General features: G+C 39.9%; 1 protein-coding gene across 4 annotated transcripts in view; it reads left to right on the top strand.

Annotated features, from left to right (window-relative positions):
• The window catches only part of LOC136863197 (protein OPI10 homolog), a 116,546-nt gene that overhangs the window by 34,339 nt on the left and 63,037 nt on the right, over window positions 1-19,170 (top strand). The window lies entirely within an intron of this gene.

The following is a 19,170-nucleotide window of genomic DNA, read 5'->3' as shown; positions in this document are numbered from 1 at the left end:
AAAGTATAGATGTTTATCAAGAAAAAGAAACAAGTTGCTCCCTGTGCCATAAGGAAAACGGTTTTAGTAAATTTGATTTTGACACAATTTAAGTGACTAATAGCCAATGGCTTTTTCTGGGATACCAGTGATTCCATTACAGGGCAAACAAATTGATCATGCAGCACTTGCACTCCCATTTAATCTTGATTAGAGGAACAGTCATACTTGTAACATCATGAAAGGTACCGCAGTGTCCAAAGTCTTAAGTGAATCCTCTGTTATTCTCAGCAAAGAATACAGTATGTCTCGCAGAGGAAGTATTAATGGTATAGACAGGACACCCCGGGATCTGACGAACAATAATAAGCTAGTGGAAAGTGTCACAGTCATGCTCTGTAGGGACTTGAGGCAAATTTGGTCTGTGATTCAGAGAGGCACGATCCTGATGAGATCCAGGCCTCCATAAATTGTTTGCCAATTTGGAGTAAAATTTAAAAACTACCTTTGAACATACAGAGACACTGTCATGGCAACATATGTGAAGATATTAGAGTGATTATCATTACCAGCAGTATGGGCTGATTGGTAAGCTGCCCATGATGAATTAATCACTTACAGTATGTCATTCCAGTTCTGTGCCACATGTCTCAAAAGTGGCTTTGTGAAGGAGCTATCTCAACACCCAAGAGTGATTCAGCATCTAAAATCTGTGCATCTAGTGATTTGACTGCACATTTCAGGTCATATAGCTGTGAGCTTGAATTCAGGAGATGGTGGGTTTGAACTCCATTGTTGCCAGCCCTGAAAATGGTTTTCTGTGGATACACATTATTATACCAGGTAAATGCAGAGGCTGTACTGTAACTAAGTCTGCGGTCCTTTCTTCCCAATCCTAGCTCTGTCCTATCCCAAAACTGCCATAAGACCTGTCAGAGTCAGCATGATATAAAATCAATAGGGGGGAACCTGTACTACAATGTATTGAAGAAGACAACACTGCCAGTTAATCTGTAGAGTTTCTTAACTCCTTGAATCCTCCAGGCTTGTCTTATGGGCTAAAACTCAAGATCAGGATTCTCATAAAGTTGGTGCAAAATCTCAACTCTACAACTCTTTGTGATGGAACCAAGTTACAAGTGTGCAGCTTAAAGCCACATTCAGTAGTGAAAACAATGTCAGCTGGCTGTGCCGCAGGACTCCATACCACTTATTCGAAGTGATTGCCCTCGTATTTTCAAATATCTGCAGTTGCTATTAAACCCTGCTTGGCTATGACTATCAGCAAAACTCAGGGACATTCATTCATATTGGAATCGATTGGCTATATTCATTATTTTCTTGTAGTCAGATTAATGAGATTTGTTCCATAGTTGGTAATAAAAGCACTTTCTTCATGACACTATAGCCTGGCACTGTTCGCACTGATTCTGCTTGCATGGGAGAGGGAGAGAGAGCATTGGAATTTTGGAAAGAAACAGCAGTAGTAAAGCTCCATTGCAAAGTCAACTGTGAGTAACACAGATAAAACTATTGTGCATTTAAAAAAATAACAACAGTCGGGGAGCCTCGGTGGCTCAGACAGCACAGCCTGTCACCACTGGGTTCCATGGTTCAAATCCTGGTCATTCCATGTGAGATTTGGGCTGGAAAAAGCAGAAGCGGGATGGTTCTTTCTCCGGATACTGCAGTTTTCCCTGTCAACTTTTATTTCAGGAACACTCTTCATTATCATACCATTTCATCTGTCGGTCATTACTGTATTTCTTGCATAATTATTGCACTTTTTTTTTACTAAAATACTGGTAAAAACTTTGGATGCGTATTTTTTGCTATTGGCTTTACGTCGCACCGGCACAGATAGGTCTATAGGTCTTATGGCGACGATGTTACAGGAAAGGGCTAGGACTGGGAAGGAAGCGGCCGTGGCCTTAATTAAGGTACGGATGCGTAAATTATTTAAGGAATTCAGATATTTAAAAAATTATTTACATTTAAGACTTTTCTTTTTGCCGGTATGTCATTATTATGAATTGTACTTTTATTAGTTCATATTTATTTCACTTCAGGTCGTATTGTCAGGTTGTAACAGGAAGAATATTGAAATGATAATGAAATGGCATATGGCTTTTAGTGCCGGGAGTGTCCGAGGATATGTTTGGCTCTCCAGGTGCAGGTCTTTTGATTTGACGGCCGCAGGCGACCTGCGTGTCGTGATGAGGATGAAATGATGATGAAGACAACGCATACACCCAGCCCCCATGCCAGCGAAATTAACCAGTAATGGTTAAAATTCACGACCCTGCCGGGAATCGAACCCGGGACCCCTGTGACCAAAGGCCAGCACGGTAACCATTAAGGCATGGAGCCGGACGGGAAGAATATTAATTTGTGGTTATAGTCATTTGGTATAAAATTATGGTGTGCGTTTCTTTCTGAAAGGTAAAATATGGTACATCAAGTAAGTTGAACATGTGGGTTTGAAGTACCGACACTAGAGAATATTCTTCCTGTTATAAGCTGACAATACAACCTCAAGTGAAACAAATATGAACTGATGAAGGTACAATTCATAATAATGACATGTTGTTTTGCTCGAGTCATCAGTCCATAGTCTGGTTTGATGCAACTCTCCATGCCACCCTATCCTGTGCTAATCTTTTCATTTCTACGTAACTGCTGCATCCTACATCTACTCTAATCTGCTTGTTATATGCATACCTTGGTCTACCCCTACCCTTCTTACCACCTACACTTCCCTCAAAAACCAACTGCACAAGTCCTGGGTGTCTTAAGATGTGTCCAATCATTCCCTCTCTTCTTCTGGTCAAATTTAGCCAAGTATATCTCCTCACTCCAATTCTGTTCATTATGTTTTCATTCGTGATTCGATCTATCCATCTCACCTTCAGCATTCTTCTGTAACACCACGTTTCAAAAGCTTCTATTCTCTTTCTTTCTGAGCTAGTTATCATCCATGTTTCACTTCCATACAATGCTATGCTCCAGATGAAAGTCTTCTAAAACATCCTTCTAATTTCTATATCACTGTTCGAAGTGAGCACATTTCTTTTCTTAAGAAAGGCCTTCTTTGCTTGTGCTTGTTCTCCTTACCCAAGACTCTACCCATACCATTCAGCAATTTCTCCAGATTCTCTGCAGTCTCAGTTAAAATAACTATCATCAGTAAATCTCAGGGTTTTGATTTCCTGGGATTGTGATTCCCTTCCCAAATTCCTCTTTGATTTCCTTTACTGGCTGTTCTATATAAACATTGAAAAGGAGGGGGGGACAAGCTGCAACCTTGCCTCGCTCCTTTCTAGATTGCTGCTTCTTTTTCAAAGCCCTCGATTCTTATCCCTGCAGACTGATTTTTTTACAGATTGTAGATAATTCTTTGTTCTCGGTACCTGATCCCGATTACCTTCAGAATTTCAAATAGCTTCGTCCAATCAGTATTATAAAATGCCTCTTCAAGATCTACGAACGTCATGTATGTGGGCTGCTTCTTATTTCGATCCTCTAAGATCAGACGTAAAGTCAGGATTGCTTTGCATGTTCCCACATTTCTTCTGCAGCGAAATTGATCTTCTCCCAATTCACTTTCAACCTGTCTTTCCATTCTTCTTTAAATAATATGTGATAAAATTTTGCAGGTGTGAGATACTAAACTAATGGTGCAGTAGTTTTCACACTTGTCATCACCGGATTTCTTGAGAGTAGGTATAACAACTTTCTGCCAAAAATCGCATGGCACTTCTGTCTCATACATCTTGCACACTAAATAGAATAACCTCACCATGCTGTATTCTCCTAAGACGTTAGTAATTCAGAGGGAATGTCATCAATTTCAGGTGCCTTGTTCCTACTTAGACCTCTCAAAGCTGTGTCAAATTCTGACCTCAAAATTGGGTCTCCCATTTCATCAGCCTCAACAACCTCTTCTTGTTCCAGAACCGTATCATCTACGTCTTCCACCTTGATACAGCTTGCCTTCTCTTCCTTGGCCTACCACTTTATTCCAGTCTCCCATTGCAATTAGATTCTCATCACCTTTTACATATTGTATTAAATCTTCTATCTCTTCATACATTCTTTCGATTTCATCATCTGCTGAGCTAGTAGTCATATAAACCTTCACTATTGTGGTGGGCATTGGTTTGGTGTCCATCTTGACAACAATGATCCTTTCATTATGCTGGTTGTAGTTGCTTACCTGCTGCCCTATTTTCTTATCATATATATTATTCCAGTAGTATAGATCCCTTTTGCGGAGCTCTCAAATCACCGATCGTGACAAATGGGCATTCAAAAGAAAGAGAATAGACATTAACAGTGACAGATTGCACTCTCATTTCATAAATATCTATAATTTCTTTTTAAAAAAGAACTTAGAAAATTGTACGAAGTGTGCGATTTGCAAATACTGTTGTTGTAGGAAAATACACGCCATCATTGCTGTCCACTTCACATTTTGGCCGCTACGACTCCTGTTTTACACCGACTGACAGAGCAAATGCAACACCAAGAAGGAGTGGTCAGAACTTTATGCCAATTGCAGGGTAGACTGACGTCACTGAGGTATGCTCATGATGTGAAATGCGCCGCTGTGCTGCGCACGTAGCGAACGATAAATGGGACACGGCGTTGGCGAATGGCCCACTTCGTACCGTGATTTCTCAGCCGACAGTCATTGTAGAACGTGTTGTCGTGTGCCACAGGACACGTGTATAGCTAAGAATGCCAGGCCGCCGTCAACGGAGGCATTTCCAGCAGACAGACGACTTTACGAGGGGTATGGTGATCGGGCTGAGAAGGGCAGGTTGGTCGCTTCGTCAAATCGCAGCCGATACCCATAGGGATGTGTCCACGGTGCAGCGCCTGTGGCGAAGATGGTTGGCGCAGGGACATGTGGCACGTGCGAGGGGTCCAGGCGCAGCCCGAGTGACGTCAGCACGCGAGGATCGGCGCATCCGCCGCCAAGCGGTGGCAGCCTCTCACGCCACATCAACCGCCATTCTTCAGCATGTGCAAGACACCCTGGCTGTTCCAATATCGACCAGAACAATTTCCCGTCAATTGGTTGAAGGAGGCCTGCACTCCCGGCGTCCGCTCAGAAGACTACCATTGACTCCACAGCATAGACGTGCACGCCTGGCATGGTGCCGGGCTAGAGCGACTTGAATGAGGGAATGGCGGAACGTCGTGTTCTCCGATGAGTCACGCTTCTGTTCTGTCAGTGATAGTCACCGCAGACGAGTGTGGCGTCGGCATGGAGAAAGGTCAAATCCGGCAGTAACTGTGGAGCGCCCTACCGCTAGACAACGCGGCATCATGGTTTGGGGCGCTATTGCGTATGATTCCACGTCACCTCTAGTGCGTAATCAAGACACGTTAAATGCCCACCGCTACGTGCAGCATTTGCTGCGGCCGGTGGCACTCCCGTACCTTCAGGGGCTGCCCAATGCTCTGTTTCAGCAGGATAATGCCCGCCCACACACTGCTCGCATCTCCCAACAGGCTCTACGAGGTGTACAGATGCTTCCGTGGCCAGCGTACTCTCCGGATCTCTCACCAATCGAACACGTGTGGGATCTCATTGGACGCCGTTTGCAAACTCTGCCCCAGCCTCGTACGGACGACCAACTGTGGCAAATGGTTGACAGAGAATGGAGAACCATCCCTCAGGACACCATCCGCACTCTTATTGACTCTGTACCTCGACGTGTTTCTGCGTGCATCGCCGCTCGCGGTGGTCCTACATCCTACTGAGTCGATGCCGTGCGCATTGTGTAACCTGCATATCGGTTTGAAATAAACATCAATTATTCTTCCGTGCCGACTCTGTTTTTTCCCCAACTTTCATCCCTTTCGAACCACTCCTCCTTGGTGTTGCATTTGCTCTGTCAGTCAGTGTATGTTATTATAATATGCTGTAATTATCAGTTCAGAAAAGAATGATAGTAAAACCAAAATTTACTTCCGGAACATTCGTCAGTATAGTAATGCAATTGCATTTGCTTCCGTTCAAGTGGATACCATAAATGTTTTTAAGAGAAGATTACATTAAGTGGTGAGTAAGACTGTCTAATATTGATTTGTGTATTCCTTACTTCACCAGTAGTTCACCAGGTGGCTACTCCACCATATACTTTATAAACATGCAAGATTTCTCGCATGGGTCCCCTGGTTCACTAGTAAACCAGCTCCTGCATTTCCCTGTTCGATTTTGTGTTGATAATTCTGTAGTCGCCTGACCCAAAATCCTGCCCTTCTTGCCAACGTACTTCACTTATACCAACTACATTCAGCTTTAGTTATCCATCTCCCTTTTCAGATTTTCTAACCTACCAAAACGAATTCAACTTCTAACATTCCATGCTCCAACTCGCAGAATGTCAGTGTCAGTCTTCCTGAAGATTGCTCCCTCTCGTGTAGTCCCCACCTGGAGATCCGAATTGGGGAATTTTTTATCCGGGAGGAAGCCATCATCAGTACATCATTCATACAGAGAGAACTGCAAGTCCTTGAGAGTTAATTATGGCTGTAGTTTCCCGTTGCTTTCAGCTGTGTAGCAGTATCGACACAGCAAAGCCATGTTGAGTATTATTACAGGGCCATATCTGTCAATCGTCCAGACTCCCGCCCTTCCAACTTTTGAAAGGCTCTACTTCCTTTCGATGAACCATTCGTTAGTCTGGTCTCTCAACATATAACCATCCGATATGGTTGCACTTGCAGTTTGGCTGTTTGCTTCATTTGGACACGCAAGCCTCCCCACCGTGGCAAGGTCACATGGTTCGTAGGGGAGCAATAATGACATACCGGCAAAAATAAAAGTCTTACCTTTTATACATTACCATCTTTTATACATTACTGTCTTGAGTTAGCTACCAGCACTGCAGGAAGTATTGCTGCTATTGCTATCACTGCTCGCATCTCACCATAAGGAGTCATCTTCATTCCCTTCTGATGATTCAAGATTCATGTTTTCTTGAAGCTCTGTTCAATCACCTTTGAAGAAATCATGTCCCATGCGCGCAATATCCACTCACAAAGGAGTTTCACACATGGTTTCCGAATCTTGCCTGTTCGAGTAAGTTCGTGCACACTTTCTGCCATCCAGCACTGATATAGAGCTTTCGCACATTGTTATTGAAACGTCCAAGGTTTGAAGTACCGACATTCCATCAGGAATCCCTGCCAAATTGGGTTTTATGGTTTCCAGTAATTTCTTTGTGTCATTCGTCACTTCCAAAACCAGAAGGACAGGGCATTGAAGGAGAGACCCTGCTCGATTTCCTCACACCGTTCATATCCAGTCTTGTATGAGTGACTTTTGTCCATCCACCCTTTTTCTTGGATACAAACGTGGATCCCTTGCAGAAATTTTACTTTAGGCATCGGTTTTCATTTTAGAACAACAAAAGGTGCAAGTATTACAGTACATCATTGTTTTTCGCTTCTCGTAGTGTGCATGATAGCATTCGATGTCCCTTTCTTATTGATTGTTTGACATTGTGGCATATTGAAACTGCATATGTACCGTACCCGAAACATTAGAAAAATATGTTTGTACCAGACTGAAATAGAGCGTGACCAGTCACTTCCATGTTGATTCACTCACTGAACTAGTGCAGTGGTACTTTCTAGCGGCTGATAACAGCATGTTGTGCAGTATTTGGAATGCCCAGTTTTGCAATAGGAAGGCTACTACTTGAGTAGATGACATCTTTATTTCAAAACTAGCTGATGTACCCGTGCTTCGCTACGGAATTCTACACTGTATACAGAATTGCAGGTTAGGTAGTGTACACTTTGTGAGCAAGACTGTATTAAATTCTTATCTATGCATAGCTCTTAACGTTATCCTAGAAACGCGACGGAGAAATCACCAAACGTCTTTTCTCATATGAAGACTGCGTTAGGGAATTTTTAATTGTAATGGTAAGCCCGCTTGCCTACCATCAGTCACAATCAGGTTGGGGAATTGCATTATGATGGCAGACACTCACTCTCCACCTGCCTTTTTACATCCTCAGAAAGACTGTCTTAGTGGTTTTTCCAACTGAAATGAACGTAGGTCATTACAATACAGAAAAACAATATATATATAAATCTCCACCTTATCAATACAAATTTATTTTACATTAAGCAGGTAAATATAGTCAAATAGTCAAGACTAGTTTCGACCCCTAGGGGGTCATCCTCAGTTGACATGCATTAAAAATTGTATTGTTCACAAAAACATCACATATAGTGGTAAAAGCTTAAACTAATTTAGACTGATCATTAATGTTGGTATGTCTAGTGCATGATTGACTGGTGTGCATCATCCATGAAGACACATATTACCTTACTGCTACTACCATCGAATTTTTAGGTTATATAATATGGAACACACATATGTTTGTGTAACTCAACAGTGGCAAGTTCAACTATATACATTTAAAATTGGTTGATAAATTACACAATTGGCTATTGATTAGTCACATGAAAGTACAGAACACTGGCTTGAACATTTCTGATTGAGATATCAATGCAACACCTTACTTGCATACATCCTAGAAGCTAAATTCAGTTTGTAAGGCCCATTACTTCTGATTGAAACTTAGTATGAAGTTAAAATTAGAATAAAAATATTTGCTTAATATAGGCATTAAAATGTTGTTAAAATGGGCATATAGTCAAAAACAGTGGTATGTATGCCACACATGTCTAGTTAAAAACACATTACATTAATGTTGTATATATGTGGTACAACATGTACATTGATTTGGAATAAATGGGGTTTGTATATATAGTGTTCCAACAAAATGGGTCCGTAAAAAATATTATATGTAAAGACAATTGGTATTATAATGATCCGCTGCAGATCAGGTAATACTAGTTATGTATCTGGAGATATTTTTTGGCAGCTACTAATGTTGGAGTTATTAGAAATGTTAATGGAGCATGTTTTCTTCCGTAGTCGCGATGTTTATAGTTGGTGGCATTAGTCAAATATGTTGAAAATTATGCGTCTTGGTGCACGTTGATTTTGTCCTGGAAGCGTATATGTTGTAAAAAACAAGGTGGAGTGTGTAAGGTGTTGGAACCGTGCGTTCTTTGTAGCTGCCTGTTGGGATCTGAGATCTGAGATCTGAGATCTGAGATCCCAACAGGCAGCTACAAAGAACGCACGGTTCCAACACCTTACACACTCCACCTTGTTTTTTACAACATATACGCTTCCAGGACAAAATCAACGTGCACCAAGACGCATAATTTTCAACATATTTGACTAATGCCACCAACTATAAACATCGCGACTACGGAAGAAAACATGCTCCATTAACATTTCTAATAACTCCAACATTAGTAGCTGCCAAAAAATATCTCCAGATACATAACTAGTATTACCTGATCTGCAGCGGATCATTATAATACCAATTGTCTTTACATATAATATTTTTTACGGACCCATTTTGTTGGAACACTATATATACAAACCCCATTTATTCCAAATCAATGTACATGTTGTACCACATATATACAACATTAATGTAATGTGTTTTTAACTAGACATGTGTGGCATACATACCACTGTTTTTGACTATATGCCCATTTTAACAACATTTTAATGCCTATATTAAGCAAATATTTTTATTCTAATTTTAACTTCATACTAAGTTTCAATCAGAAGTAATGGGCCTTACAAACTGAATTTAGCTTCTAGGATGTATGCAAGTAAGGTGTTGCATTGATATCTCAATCAGAAATGTTCAAGCCAGTGTTCTGTACTTTCATGTGACTAATCAATAGCCAATTGTGTAATTTATCAACCAATTTTAAATGTATATAGTTGAACTTGCCACTGTTGAGTTACACAAACATATGTGTGTTCCATATTATATAACCTAAAAATTCGATGGTAGTAGCAGTAAGGTAATATGTGTCTTCATGGATGATGCACACCAGTCAATCATGCACTAGACATACCAACATTAATGATCAGTCTAAATTAGTTTAAGCTTTTACCACTATATGTGATGTTTTTGTGAACAATACAATTTTTAATGCATGTCAACTGAGGATGACCCCCTAGGGGTCGAAACTAGTCTTGACTATTTGACTATATTTACCTGCTTAATGTAAAATAAATTTGTATTGATAAGGTGGAGATTTATATATATATTGTTTTTCTGTAAAGTAATATCTATAAATACGGAAATGAAACTTATAAATAACGGTCATTACAATGACGTCAGTAGGAATGCCGCGAGTAAAAGCAATGATTTCACATGAAATACCCGATCAAATGAAAAACCACACATTTTCTCACTGTTAACGAACAGTACTACACTGCCGATCTAACGCTCCAAAGTTCCAGAGCTGGAACGACCAAGCCGCAGACATCCGCGAACACTCTTTGTATTTTTTCGGCGGGGAAGGTGCTGGAATAGTGGAGAGTCCCAGGGCATTAACTATGCCCTTTTACTAATCTGTTTCATAAGATTACCCGATGAGTCGGAAAATCTCAATTCACTACACTGGCGGCAGAAAAATCTATCTGACTTGGAGGCAAATTTTTCCTCCAAGCCAGAGGAGAAACCCCCTCTTCACCACTAATTTTGAATAAAATGAATGTAGAATTTCATAAAAGTGAAGAGAAAGATGTTTTTAAGAAACAGCTCTTTTCAGGGTTGAATTTTGAGTTATTTTCTGAATTATGGTGCTATAATTTGGAATATGCCTAAATTGTAATTCTAGACCAGGTCATACTACTACTACTACTACTACTACTACTACTACTACTACTACTACTACTACTACTACTACTACGTGAGCCTCTGCTTTTAGTGTGCACAGCGCTCATTCGAAACAGCTCGTCAGAGTAGGGATCGAATAGCTGGAATACTATAATGAACCAGTGTGTTATGTACCAGCAGTACAGTCCCAGAAAATGTATGAATCAGCTATTTCCCGCCAATATTCAGTCAGGCTGTTGTACTCGGTACGCAGCAGTAATCCCATCTGTTGTAACCAAGGTTGAAATTTACAAAACACAACTTTTATTGCTTCACTTTATGATATTTACACAAATAACTGAAATTTATTTTGAAGCAAAAAGGAATATTGAATCTTGAGAAAAGTCTGTCTTTATACAATATGTACAGGTTTACAGTCTTTATATACACTTCTATCTTGAAAAGATAGTCTTTGTGAATTGACACGTTGATAGTCGAGAACTATCTGGCACACTAACATAAATGTCCTTGAGAGTCCTTGTTTGTAGAAGTGCCTGAATTCCTAAAAAGCAAGTTCAATTGATTGAAGAAATTCCACCTAGCGAAACTAAGGGAGCTTGCATAACTTAGGGAATGAAAATGGCTTGTAAAAGAATTACGGAACATAGGCAGTGGAAACAGGTAAGGGAGCGGTGACCAGAGGTGAAACCTCGTACTGCCAGAAATTCAGTCCACCTGGTCGAAGCACATTTTCAAGAGGAGTAGCCTCCGTGCTCGACGTAGGGTGTATTCTGGAGCTGGACACCGGGGCAAGTGGGCAAGTGAGCAGGCAGGGAGCTCCTATTTATAGTACACTCGATGGTCAGGCACGCGCACTGAGGGCTGCGCGTCGAAGCTAGCAGAATGATACACAGGCGCGCGTACAGCTGGCTGGCGGAGCGAGAAGGGAGCGCCGGACATACAACACCATCTATCTGAGTTGAGCGGCAGCATAAGAGACGAAGGACATCACAACACACAATGGTCACTATAATGTTATTGTTGATCAACGTTATGTGCTTTCAGTATTGTAGGAATTCACATTTAGTTTTCTTCCGACTCTGAAATACCACTCTTATCATAGTCGGTACGGTAAAACTGAATAAAACATAAATGGTCGGAAGTTGTATTCTCTATAACTTACGTTATGTAGTACTTTTCGATTGGACCAATAACATAGATATTTAAAAATTAAATTTTAGATGCCTTCTCCTAAACTACAATTTCATCCAGGGTGAGTAAAATTGTTTATAACTTAGACTGAAGTTTCTTATTCCCTGTCTCTATACACCGACTTTCATTAAATTTTGTTAACTCATTTTCTCGTGGCTCATTGTTGATATGGACTTGGCAACAAAATACAAATTCATGAGTATCTGTGTTATCGAAGCCGGTACGGTAACAATGTATGAAATAAATGATCGGAAATTTAATTCTGTATAACTTTAGGTATGTAGTATTTATGGATAGGACCACTAATAATATAAATATTTGAGAATTAAATTTTAGCCCTTCCTCTGAACTACCATTTCATTCAGCATGAGTAAAATGATTTATAGCCTAGATTGTAGTGGTTCACACCCCGACTTCACATACCGATTTTCATTAAATTCTCTTCAGCCGTTTCCTCGTGATGCGTGTACATACATACATACAGACAGACAGAAATTACGGAAAAGTAAAAAGTGCATTTCCTTGTTACTATGGACATGACGGATACATAAATACCATTATTTTCAAATTCTGAGCAATGTACAGACAAAACTCTTATTTTATATATATAGATGCATCTGGAACTGCATGATGAATGATCGAAGAAGTGAATACGTCAAATACGGGAACATTTCTTTTTCTCCACTTTGGACCCAAATATATTGGGATGCGTAAATTATGCAAGGGCGTTAATTATGTGAGAATATATGGTAATCATTGCCCCAGCAGAGTGTGACAGGCTTCGCAGCCGGCACAATTACTATTCTTACCGCTAGACGGGGGCTTCATTCATTCCATTCCTGACCTGCTCAAATGACTGGAAACAGGGTGTGGATTTTCATTAACATGGCAACTCAAATAAGTGTTGTGAAATGCTATGTTTTATACCTTTTTCTGCAGACTGTTGTCACTCACATAGGGATTGACATAAACACTGATGGGTAGAGTTGGGCAACATGATTGTTTTTTCAAGAATCGATTCTAACAATTCATTCATACAATACAAATCGATTTTTACAATTCGTTCACAATTCTTTTCCAATTCATTTGCTACTCACACTAGCCAGATGGAGAAAGATTCCAAATACTAACAATTTTGTGAAAGATTTCTTCATTAGTCACTACTCTGTGTCAATACAAAATACCAGCAGCAGCATTAAAGTTTACTGAACCTTTAATTGAAATTCATTTGTTACATTTTGCCAAGCAACATAATTCGTAATACTGGATTTTACAAAATAATAATAATAATAATAATAATAATAATAATAATAATAATAATAATTTGAAGTTTTGTGGGGTCATTGATAGTAAAACTGAGGGATGGGATGGAAATCATTGTCACATGCCGTAATGTTACATTATCAAAGCATATTCCAGTATTGTACAGCCTTGCTCTCGCTGAACTAGTGGTGTATCATTTACTGTAACTATGACAACAGCTAGTTCCGCTGTTCCATTACCACATCATACAAGAAAGGAGCAAAATGAAATAGTCATGGCACAACAACCTGGATTTCGACTTTGAATTACAACATTCCCTCCGGCCACAAAAGTCTATGAAACAAAAATGTAAAATTAATGTTTCATGTCTTTCATAAAGAAGTGACTTGTACCTTAGGTCCACAACAGATATAGCTCTAAACCAGTGTGAGGGCGGGATCATATTTGTTATTTATAACGTATGTCCTCTCCATTATCGTTCCCTCTCATGTCATTAACCCATTAGTGCATATGTTCCGAAAAATCGGATCTTGGTATTTCAGGCTTTAAATTTCATAATTCTGTGATTTCCTTTTCTTTCCACTTTCATATCTGTTCAGTAATTCCTTCTGAACAAGTCAGTACCATTAGTTAGTGCGTGCAGTTGGCCAGACTGATACAATATTCATTAGAAGACAACATGGCATCTCAGAGGAGCACTGTTCACAGCATGTGGTAAGTATTTTGCAAAAATATCACTTATTTATAACATATCTGATCTCTTATTTGTTGTAGAAGTATTGTTGAGAATCCATGCTTTTGTTTGATATGTATTTTAGACAAGTACGTTCATACGTTTTGGAAATAACGTGGTTTATTTTCGTTGATCCGAAAAATCGGATCACATGCAAAGCAGTCTTACATTGTTCTCCTTATACAATACCAACTAAATGTTGTAATTGTTGTAGGATGTTTCTGATCTCAACATAATGAGTACAATATTTGTTTCTCATTTTGTTTCAGCCTCCCTGTGGCCAAGATAATTGAAATGCTTGAGGAAGAGGACGAGGAAGACAGTGATGACACTGAGGATGTAATATACGCTGCAGTTCCAGCTGAGGGTAGGGAGACAGACATTGACAGTGATAAAACAGATGACGAACATGAGGGTAACCTTAACCACCTTGGTTGGAGGATGATGATTAGCTCGTGTGAAATATAGACTAATGACACAGACTTTGAAGAAACCGAAAATTCTCTCGGACTTACACCAGAACCTATCGCGTCTGGTTCAAAAGTTGCTCAGGTATCTGAAATAGATGAAAATGGTGGACTCCCGCGAAAGAAGAAACGTGTTCCTGTGAGGGAAAAACAAAATTTTATGTGGAGGAAATCAGAGTCTCATCCTGTCTTGAAAACTCAGTGCGAACCAATACCTGTGTCTGAGACTGCAGAAACATGCCAAACACCATTGCAGTTTTTTCAGTTGTTGTTTTTTTTTTTCAAAGAATTTGGTACAGAAAATTGTAGAGGAAAGCAATAAATATGCAACTCAGAAAAATTTTATTCTCGGCCTAACAGAGTCGGAATTTTGGGTACTGATAGGAGGCCTGCTTTTATCAGGGTATGCTAAATATCCCAACAGAAGGATGTACTGGTCAGCAGATGAAGATGTTCCCAAGCTTTTAGCTAACAGCATCCGCTGTAATAGATTTGAAAGTATTTTGCACTACCTGCATTTCAATGATAATGACAACATTGACCCGAACGACCATCTGTACAAGTTGAGACCTATCATCGATATACTGAACGAAAATTTCAGGAGCCATGGTGGACTTGAAGAGCACTTGTCTATAGACGAAAGTATGATACCATACTATGGGAAACATTATGCTAAGCAATATATAAGAGGTAAACCAATAAGATTTGGATTCAAGAACTGGGCACTTTGTTCTTCATCTGGTTATATGGTGTCCTTCAAAATTTATACAGGGAAGGAAGAAAATGATGAGAAGCAGTTTGGCTTAGGTGGTGATACAATTATCTCACTAATAAAATCTGCAGATATACCCCCACACAAAGGGTTCAAGCTATACTTTGATAACTATTTCACGTCAATAAAATTGCTCAAACACCTGTCTGATGAAGGTTACTGTGCAATGAGAACTATTCGAGAAGGCCGTACTGAGAAATGCCCTCTCATCAGCACAGCAGAAATGAAGAAACTGCCGCGTGGATCCAGCGATTTCCGCTCTGCGGGTGAAATACTTGCCGTCAGGTGGAAGGATAACAATGTTGTTACCATAGCAACATACCACGGTGAAAACAGAGAAGGAACCTGCTCTAGATGGTCCAAGGAAAAGAAAGGAAAGGTGACAATCAAGCAGCCTACACTTTTTGGCTCCTATAATAAAGGAATGGGAGGTGTAGATGTAATGGATCAGTTAGTGGCGACATACAGAACCAGAATACGTTCAAAAAAGTGGTACTGGCCAATCTTTGTTTACTTACTGGACGTTTGTATTGTCAATGCATGGCTGATAATGCGTAAAGTCTTGCCGGATTATGATAAATCGCAAAGTCTCCTGAAGTATCTAAGGGATGTATGCGTTAGTTTGCTGAAGACGCATGGAACTGTTTCTAGAAGGCGAAAACAACCGTGTGATCCCAACATAGATAGTCGCTTCGACGGAAGGAACCAATGGATTATTTCCGTGAGCACGTAAAAGAAATGTCGCCAGTGTTCAGGTAAAGCAAAATTCATGTGCGACAAATGTGATGTAGGCCTGCACCCGAAATGTTTCAAGGCCTACCATTCATACTAGGAAAACAGTGGTGGTATTATGACTTAGGCAGTTTCTTTGAAGAACTCTACAGAAGTGTGATAGAAGTACAGAATTTTGAGCAAAAAATATTGTTTGTATCAACATTTGAGCATGTTTTTTGTATGTGAGTGTATATGTAACTGATATTCTGACAAAATCAACAATAAAGAAACTATCGTTGTGTTGTACTGATCTTCTATTATTGAGTCTTCTCTTCCTCTCCCTCTTCCTCAGTGTATTTTATCCTTGCATGTGATCCGATTTTTTGGATCGCACCTCCCTACCAAAGTACGCAATATCCCGTGTTCTATGCATAATATATATTTAATGTACTTACATATGGTTAGGAAGAAACAAGAAAATTAACTAAAATGCAACCAGGAAACTTCATGCACTAATGGGTTAACTTCGGGTCGGATCGGTAATGGCCGCTGGTAGCTTCGTGTGGAGTTGGGCTCAACAACAGATTACTCTGAATTCCATGATTCATTGGAATGACTAATCATTCATACTGCGAATCGATTCTTAAGATTCATTATTTTGAGTTGTTCAAATATACGATTCATTCACGAATCGACCCAACTGTACTGACAAGTATCAGGGTGACACAAGGAATGTCCACCGTATACTTCAGTGAGAGAAATATTGCTTAAGCTGTTTGCATCAATATCACCAATACAGTACTCAGCTCTACTCAGTGCGTAGTAGGCAAAACGCGCACACATATCAAATGAGGATGTAAATAAATATTTTACCCAAACATTCTTTAACCCATTCCAGTGTGAGCCTTAATATCCCTAACAAACGTTCTGGACTGGGCATTTTTAAGGATATTTGAAACATTATATCTCTGTACCTGTAGGAGATATTTGCTTGATTCTTTTTTTCTTTCTGCTGGTTTGAGCATCTAGTTTTGAAAAACGCTCTTTGCATTATGTCAACTATCACTTGAGATTTTAAAATATTTTATATATTATACCATGTTTTGCGAATGGAGAAAAGGTCTGACGGATAACTAAGCAAGTACTGTTTTCTGAAATACTGTTATATTTACCCTATTTTGCTAATATAAAATGTGCATCTCAATTACAAAACAACAATAATAATGAGTACGATATAAAATTAACATACATACATTATCATTATAGACTGTTATGCCTTTCAGCGTTCAGTCTGCAAGCCTCTGAGAATTTACTAAACGTCGCCACAATCCTCGATTTGCAACTAGTGTTGTGGCCTCATTTAGTTCTATACCTCTTATCTTTAAATCGTTAGAAACAGAGTCTAACCATCGTCATCTTGGTCTCCCTCTACTTCTCTTACCCTCCATAACAGAGTCCATTATTCTCCTAGGTAACCTATCCTCCTCCATTCGCCTCACATGACCCCACCACCAAAGCCGGTTTATGCGTACAGCTTCATCCATCGAGTTCATTCCTAAATTAGCCTTTATCTCCTCATTCCGAGTGCCCTCCTGCCATTGTTCCCACCTGTTTGTACCAGCAATCATTCTTGCTACTTTCGTGTCTGTTACTTCTAACTTATGAATAAGATATCCTGAGTCCACCCAGCTTTCGCTCCCGTAAAGCAAAGTTGGTCTGAAAACAGACCGATGTAAAGATAGTTTCGTCTGGGAGCTGACTTCCTTCTTACAGAATACTGCTGATCGCAACTGCGAGCTCACTGCATTAGCTTTACTACACCTTGATTCAATCTCGCTTACTATATTACCATCCTGGGAAAAAACACAACCTAAATACTTGAAATTATCGACCTGTTCTAGCTTTGTATCACCAATCTGACATTCAGTTCTGTTGAATTTCTTACCTACTGACATCAATTTAGTCTTCGAGAGGCTAATTTTCATACCATACTCGTGGCACCTATTTTCAAGTTCCAAGATGTTGGACTGCAGGCTTTCGGCACAGTCTGCCATTAAGACCAAGTCGTCAGCATAGGCCAGGCTGCTTATTACATTTCCACCTAACTGAATCTCTCCCTGCCATTTTATACCTTTCAGCATATGATCCATGTAAACTACAAACAGCAAAGGTGAAAGATTACAGCCTTGTCTAACTCCTGTAAGTACCCTGAACCAAGAACTCATTCTACCATCAATTCTCACTGAAGCCCAATTATCAACATAAATGCCTTTGACTGATTTTAATAATCTACCTTTAATTCCATAGTCCCCCAGTATAGTGAACATCTTTTCCCTCGGTACCCTGTCATATGCTTTCTCTAGATCTATGAAACATAAACGCAACTGCCTATTCCTCTCGTAGCATTTTTCATTTACCTGCCGCATACTGAAAATCTGATCCTGACAGCCTCTCTGTGGTCTGAAACCACACTGGTTTTCATCCAACTTCCTCTCAACGACTGATCGCACCCTCCCTTCCAAGATGCCAGTGAATACTTTGCCTGGTATACTAATCAGTGAGATACCTCGATAGTTATTGCAATCCTTCCTGTTCCCTTGCTTATAGATAGGTGCAATTACTGCTTTTGTCCAATCTGAAGGTACTTTACCAACACTCCACGCTAATTTTACTACTCTATGAAGCCTTTCATCCCTGCCTTCCCACTATACTTCACCATTTCAGGTCTAATTTCATCTATTCCTGCTGCCTTATGACAATGGAGTTTATTTACATCCTTTCCACTTCCTCAAGCATAATTTCACCAACATCATTTTCCTCCTCCCCATGAGCTTGGCTGTTTGCAACACCACCATGATTTCCTTTTACATTGAGAAGATGTTCAAAATAATCCCTCCACCTCTCCAGTGATTCCCTGGGATCTATTATGAGTTCACCTGAATTACTCAAAACACTGTTCATTTCCTTTTTCCTCCCTTCCTAAGATTCTTTATTACTGTCCAGAAAGGTTTCCCTGCTGCTTGACTTAGCCTTTCCAGGTTATTACCAAAATCTTCCCATGACTTCTTTTTGGATTCAACAACTGTTTGTTTCGCTCTGTTTCTTTCATCTACGTACAAATCCCTGTCTGCCTCGGTCCTTGTTTGGAGCCATTTCTGATAAGCCTTATTTTTACGTTTACAAGCTGCTCTCACTTCATCATTCATCAAGATGTTCACCTTTTCCCATCTTTACACACAGTTGTTCCTAGGCATTCCCGTGCTGTTTCTACTACAGCATCCCTGTATGCCACCCATTCAC

Source organism: Anabrus simplex, chromosome 2, assembly GCF_040414725.1.
Source record: "Anabrus simplex isolate iqAnaSimp1 chromosome 2, ASM4041472v1, whole genome shotgun sequence".
Classification (NCBI taxonomy): Eukaryota; Metazoa; Arthropoda; class Insecta; order Orthoptera; family Tettigoniidae; genus Anabrus; species Anabrus simplex.
Note: the sequence above shows the minus strand (reverse complement) of the source record. Positions and strands in the feature narration are given on the sequence as shown.